Source organism: Hydra vulgaris, chromosome 11 (genome assembly GCF_038396675.1).
Source record: "Hydra vulgaris chromosome 11, alternate assembly HydraT2T_AEP".
Classification (NCBI taxonomy): domain Eukaryota; kingdom Metazoa; phylum Cnidaria; class Hydrozoa; order Anthoathecata; family Hydridae; genus Hydra; species Hydra vulgaris.
The window spans coordinates 55,380,743-55,387,500 of record NC_088930.1 but is presented as its reverse complement, the minus strand read 5'-3'; the positions used below and the strand labels follow the sequence as shown (position 1 = coordinate 55,387,500).

Below are 6,758 nucleotides of genomic sequence, written 5' to 3'. Positions count from 1 at the left end.
TTCCGGGATTATCTCATTCGGGATATTCCCGGAATACCAGATATTTTTCTGAAATTTATCTTTTTCCAAATATCCGAAATGTTTTCCATACATACAACTTATATTACAAGTTCCATACATACAACTTATATTACAACATATAACAAGTATATATTATTCATCTATTTGTTTTTATGTTGTTTTAGTCATCATTCATACAAAAACCAAGAAAAGTGTTTAAAAAATTGAGAAACAACTTGGCTGAATGCAAAATTATGGGAAAAATTAGGGGGGAAATGTTCTGAATTTTTTCAGGATATTTTCCGTAAATTTTTTCAGGATATTTTAAATATAATGATTACATGAAATATGTAGTTTATATAATCATTATTGTAATTACTTTTATTTTAATTTTATAATAATGTAATTATTTTGCATTGTAATTTTATAAAAATTTAAAAAGTAGGGCGTAAGATATCTTATAACTCCGCAATGCATTTTTGACAAAAATAAAATGTCACATATACAATATTTTATCCAAACATATTATCTTATAACTAAGTTTTATCAATTTAGGTTTAATAAATATATTATAAAGCTTAGTTCAAAATTGTGTAACGTTATGGCAGATAATTATCATATTGCAACACGCAAAAGATCAAACCCTACTACAAGGTATACTTTTTTTTCTACCATATTGTATATTATTTTAGACTGTCAAATTTGTCAATGTAATTAATTTGATAATAAATAAGTTATTATAACTTATTTAATATTAAATTGGTTAAGCTACATGACAAATGATAAGTTCTGCATAAAATATTATTGACAAGGAAGACCCAATGGTATTGTTATGTTATTGCCTAGGAATATCATTCTGTAGTAAGACCCAATAACCTTTTAACTTTTAAAGTTTGACTTTAAATTTCACTTTTCCCTCTCTTTGTCTTCTTTTTTGATCGCACTCTGTAGTAAGAATTTGATTTAATTCATATCTTGTTGGAGAATGCAACTTGATTCTGAGTTGAATTTTCAGCACTCTGTATTTATTGGTGACCTAATTTGATAATACTTTATTATACATATTTTTAGTTTTATACTTAATATATTATATATAATTAGGGGTAGATGAGGCTCCTTAGCCATGGTGAATGTTTCCACAACAAAAGGAGCCTCAAGGTGAAAATCTGACCATGGATAAGGAAAATCATGATATAAAATCCCCACTATAATGCTTTGTGGTTATGTGATAACTATTACATTTTTATAAATTGTTTTAATTTTTGTGTGCATTCTAAAATGACATTTAATGCTGTTCAAAACTTTGTAGATTACTCATTTAAAGCAACTTCGTGGGCTGTCACCTTTGCATCTAGTGAGTTAATGTATGAACAAGTTAATGCAGAAACAGATGCAAATATAAGAAGATGGAAAACAAAGTAAACAAATTATCATGTTATCACATAGTACACAGATGTTATCACGTAAGGTGAGTACAGGTCTTTTTCTAATCACGTCCATCAGTTATTAACTTTATATAGATATAGATATAGATAAATCTATAGATAGTTATTAGATATAGATATATATAGATAAAAAATGTTTTTTTAAACTTGTATTTTTTATTATGTACTTCTTTTTTTTTAATCATCTGTCGACTTTTTTGTTACATCTTTTTTATTAAATACTTATTTACTTTTTTAGCAATCAGAGTATGAAATTAGAAGGCAAATGACTTTTATTTTTTTACACTGTATGTAGTATTGTTTTCTTAAAATTATTTAATGATTTAGATAAAAGAAAACAAATAACACACTAGAAAATCTTGTTGCCAAATGTAGTTAGCAACTCTCAAAGTAAGATTTGTTTTAAAAGTTTGTGATTTAATATAATTATTAAATAATCATATTATTATTTAAGATTTTATTCGTTTCTTTTTAGCTAAATCTGATTCATTAGATAAAGTTTGATGCGTGCTCTTATAGAAGAAAATATCGACTGATTCGTTAGATTATGTTTGAAGCGTGCTTTTATGGGAGAATAGATATATAAGTTTGAAGCGTGCTCTTCGTAAGTTGCAGATCTACGACTTCGTACTTATTACTTATTGGATATAAGGAGGATATTTTAACAAAAGTGCAGCTTTTATTACAAATTAAAAATTTTTATGTCAAGAACTAATATACTGACTAATAAAACCATGTATTTTAATACGTATTAAATATTTCCTCGACGATGAGTTTCTTTTCTTTACACGAATCCAAACACTTATAATTGTAATTATAAAGCATAATTATTGCTTAAATATTACTTGCCAAAATTAACGTAAAAAGCACGTCTTTTGGACAGTTTATGGGGACCAAAAAGTCACCTAAATATCACGTGCCAAAAGTAACGTGAAAAACACGTCCATAAATCACGTGAATTGGTCATTTCATGGGGACCAAAAAGTCACCTAATTGTCACGTGCCAAAATAACGTGAAATTCACGATTTTGTCACGTCGCAGTGCCTACTGGGAGTGAACGTTTCATGTTTGTTTATATTAAATTCAGCGCTACTTGTCTTTTTATTTCTTTTTTAGTCATCACATCATCAATAGGATTATCTAAAAATTGATTGGCAGTCTTTTTCAGGGTTTAATCGAGAATAATTGTTCAAGTAAATTTTATTCATTTCATCTTGCTACATATAATAAATATTTCCCTCGTTTAACACAGAAGGAATAGCATTAATATCTAATAGGGATAATTTTCCCACGTGCATTCGTTATTCGTTCTTAAGAAACCAGCATCTCCCAGTAGGCACGCAACGTTTTATTCACGTTTCAATCACGTGTATTTTAGGTGACTTCGTCCAGGTTACTATTTTACGTGAAAGTCACGTGAAAGTTACGTGCCAAAATATCTCGTCTTTCGGAACTTTTTTTATTCTCAAAAAAAACTGGCATAAGAAATGTGAAATCACATTTTTTATTATATTAATTATTTTTTTATAGTATAGTTTTTGTATTCATTATATTAGTTATAATTATTTACTTCTATGATAGTATAATTAATTTTTATTGTAGTATTATCGTAATTAAAAAAAAAAAATTGGTCTATATAATATCTTTTAACGCGATGCATTTAAAACAGAACTAAAAAGAGCAATATATTTTAAGTTGTAATATCTAATAACTAAATTATATCAAATTAAGTTAAATAAATTAGTACCCTATTTGCCGTCCCTATTTGCCACACAAATAAGATTAAACTCAAATACAAGGTATGCTTTTTTTCTACTTTATGATATAATACTTTAGACTTGCGAATTTGTCCATTTTGCTTACTTAATTTAGTACGAAATAAGTTATGTTATAACGAATTTAATATTAAATTAAGTAAGCTACATGGACAAATTATAAGTTCTAGCAGAACTTATTCTTGATTCTTGAGCAATAATAATGTCTCTAGAACTTCTGCATACATTATTACTCAAGAGTCGTTTAGATAAAAACCCAAAATAGATTTTCTTTCTTTATTTGGTTTTTATCAACAAGGTTAAAGAATTTATCCAAGATAATATCAATAAGTAAATGTGTTATGTTATTTATTATTGATATATGTATATATTATTATTAAAAACTTTATCTTTTTATAATATATGACATCTTGATCTCGTGCTTTACTTGTTAAAAAGGGTTAATACTTATTTATTTCCTTTTTTTATATTATTTAAATATTATATGATTAATATATATATATTCGAGTTATATGAAATTATTATTATATATATTATATGACTTTTATTACTATTGTTATTATGTACAATATAAAACAGGTTATTAACACGGATTTGTTCGATGTTTTCCCCACAAAAAGATAATTATGATGCTATTGTATTTGAAACTGCATTTTACTTATCTTTCAATGTTGACGACCTTCCAATATGTAAAGCAAGTTTCTCTCAAGTATAGCATTGCTTTTTTAAAAATTGTTTAATGATTTAGATCAAAGAAATAGCACCAGAACATCTTGTTGCCAAAACAGTTGGTGACTCACCATGTAAGATTTGTGTTAAAAATTTGTGATTTAAGATGATTATTTAATATTCATATTATTATTTAAGTTTTTATTTGTTTCTTTTGAGCTAAATTTGGTGTTGTAAGCTATTATTGGAGAAAATATCGACTTATTCATTAGATAAAGTTTGATGCCTGCTCTTACCCCGTTTCCTTCTTCATGTTTCAATCATGTATATTTTAGGTGACCTTGTCCAGTTGACAATTTTACTTGATTAAAATGTGAATGTTACGTTGCCAAAATATTGTGTATTTTGGAACTTTTTTTATTCATAATAAAAACCTGTGATTAGAAACTTGGAAAGATATTCTTTATTTACTATTTTTTTATAATTTAGTTTCAGGGATTATCTTATTCGGGATATTCCCGGAATACCAGATATTATTCTGAAATTTATCTATTTATTTTCCAAATATCCGAAATGTTTTCCATACATACAACTTATATTACAAGTTCCATACATACAACTTTTATTACAACATATAACAAGTATATATTATTCATCTATTTTTTATTATGTTGTTTTAGTCATCATTCATACAAAAATTAAAAAAAGTTTTTAAAAAATTGAGAAACAACTTTGCTGAATGCAAAATTAAGCGGAAAAGGAGGGGGGAAATATTCTGAATTTTTTCAGGATATTTTCCGTAAACAATTTTCAGGATATTTTAAATATAATGATTACATGAAATATGTAGTTTATATATTCATTATTGTAATTACTTTTAAATTTTACTTTTATAATAATGTAATTATTTTGCATTGTAATTTTATAATAATTAATTTAAAAAGTAGGGCGTAAGATATTTTATAACGTCGCAATGCATTTTTGACAAGAACAAAATGTCACATATATAATATTTTATCCAAACATATTATCTTATAACTAAGTTTTATCAATTTAGGTTTAATAAATATATTATAAAGCTTAGTTCAAAATTGTGTAACGTTATGGCAGATAATTATCATATTGCAACACGCAAAAGATCAAACCCTACTACAAGGTATACTTTTTTTTCTACCATATTGTATATTATTTTAGACTGTCAAATTTGTCAATGTAATTAATTTGATAATAAATAAGTTATTATAACTTATTTAATATTAAATTTATTTAGCTACATGACAAATAACAAGTTCTGCATAAAATATTATTGACTAGGAAGACCCAATGGTATTATTATGTTATTGCCTAGGAATATCATTCTGTAGTAAGACCCAATAACCTTTTAACTTATAAAGTTTGAGAAATTTCACTTTTCCCTCTCTTTGTCTTCTTTGTGATCGCACTCTGTAGCAAGAATTTGATTTAATTCATATCTTGTTGGTGAATGCAACTTGATTCTGAGTTGAATTTTCAGCACTCTGTATTTATTGGTGATCTAATTTGACAATACTTTATTATACATACTTTTAGTTTTATACTTAATATATTATATATAATTAGGGGTAGATGAGGCTCCTTAGCTGTGGTGAATGTTTCCACAGCAAAAGGAGCCTCAAGGTGAAAATCTGACCATGGATAAGGAAAATCATGATATAAAATCCCCACTATAAGGCTTTGTGGTTATGTGATAACTATTACATTTTTATAAATTGTTTTAATTTTTGTGTGCATTCTAAAATGACATTTAATGCTGTTCAAAACTTTGTAGATTACTCATTTAAAGCAACTTTGTGGGCTGTCACCTTTGCATCTAGTGAGTTAATGTATTAACAAGTTAATGCAGAAACAGATGCAAATATAAGAAGATGGAAAACAAAGAAAACAAATTATCATGTTATCACATAGTACACAGATGTTATCACATAAAGTGAGTACAGGTCTTTTTCTAATCACGCCCATCAGTTATTAACTTTATATAGATATAGATAAATCTATAGATAGATATTAGATATATATAGATAAAAAATATTTTTTTAAACTTGTATTTTTTATTATGTACTTCTTTTTTTTTAATCATCTGTCGACTTTTTTGTTACATCTTTTTTTATTAAATACTTATTTACTTTTTTAGCAATCAGAGTATAAAATTAGAAGGCAAATGACTTTTATTTTTTTACACTGTATGTAGTATTGTTTTCTTAAAATTATTTAATGATTTAGATAAAAGAAAACAAATAACACACTAGAAAATCTTGTTGCCAAAAGTAGCTAGCAACTCTCAAAGTAAGGTTTGTTTTAAAAGTTTGTGATTTAAGATAATTATTAAATAATCATATTATTATTTAAAATTTTATTCGTTTCTTTTCAGCTAAATCTGATTCATTAGATAAAGTTTGATGCGTGCTCTTATAGAAGAAAATATCGACTGATTCGTTAGATTATGTTTGAAGCGTGCTTTTATGGGAGAATAGATATATAAGTTTGAAGCGTGCTCTTCGTAAGTTGCAGATCTACGACTTCGTACTTATTACTTATTGGATATAAGGAGGATATTTTAACAAAAGTGCAGCTTTTATTACAAATTAAAAATTTTTATGTCAAGAACTAATATACTGACTAATAAAACCATGTATTTTAATACGTATTAAATATTTCCTCGACGATGAGTTTTTTTTCTTTACACGAATCCCAACACTTATAATTGTAATTATAAAGCATAATTGCTTAAATATTACGTGCCAAAATTAACGTAAAAAGCACGTCTTTTGGACAGTTTATGGGGACCAAAAAGTCACCTAAATATCACGTGCCAAAAGTAACGTGAAAAAC

The 6,758-nt window shown here is 26.1% G+C and overlaps 1 long non-coding RNA gene across 7 annotated transcripts in view; it reads left to right on the top strand.

Moving 5' to 3' along the window:
- LOC136086767 (uncharacterized) overlaps positions 1-6,589 on the top strand; it is a 7,865-nt gene extending 1,276 nt beyond the window's left edge. For 5 of the 7 annotated variants that reach the window (XR_010641569.1, XR_010641571.1, XR_010641570.1 and 2 more), the window contains 8 exons: positions 556-654; positions 1,310-1,468; positions 1,773-1,835; positions 1,921-3,245; positions 3,970-5,046; positions 5,698-5,856; positions 6,150-6,212; positions 6,298-6,589. This is a non-coding gene — a long non-coding RNA (uncharacterized LOC136086767). The remainder of the gene's footprint in view (positions 1-555; positions 655-1,309; positions 1,469-1,772; positions 1,836-1,920; positions 3,246-3,969; positions 5,047-5,697; positions 5,857-6,149; positions 6,213-6,297) is intronic. The other 2 variants (XR_010641572.1, XR_010641573.1) reach the window with 2 other exon arrangements.
- The last annotated feature ends 169 nt before the right edge of the window (positions 6,590-6,758 follow it).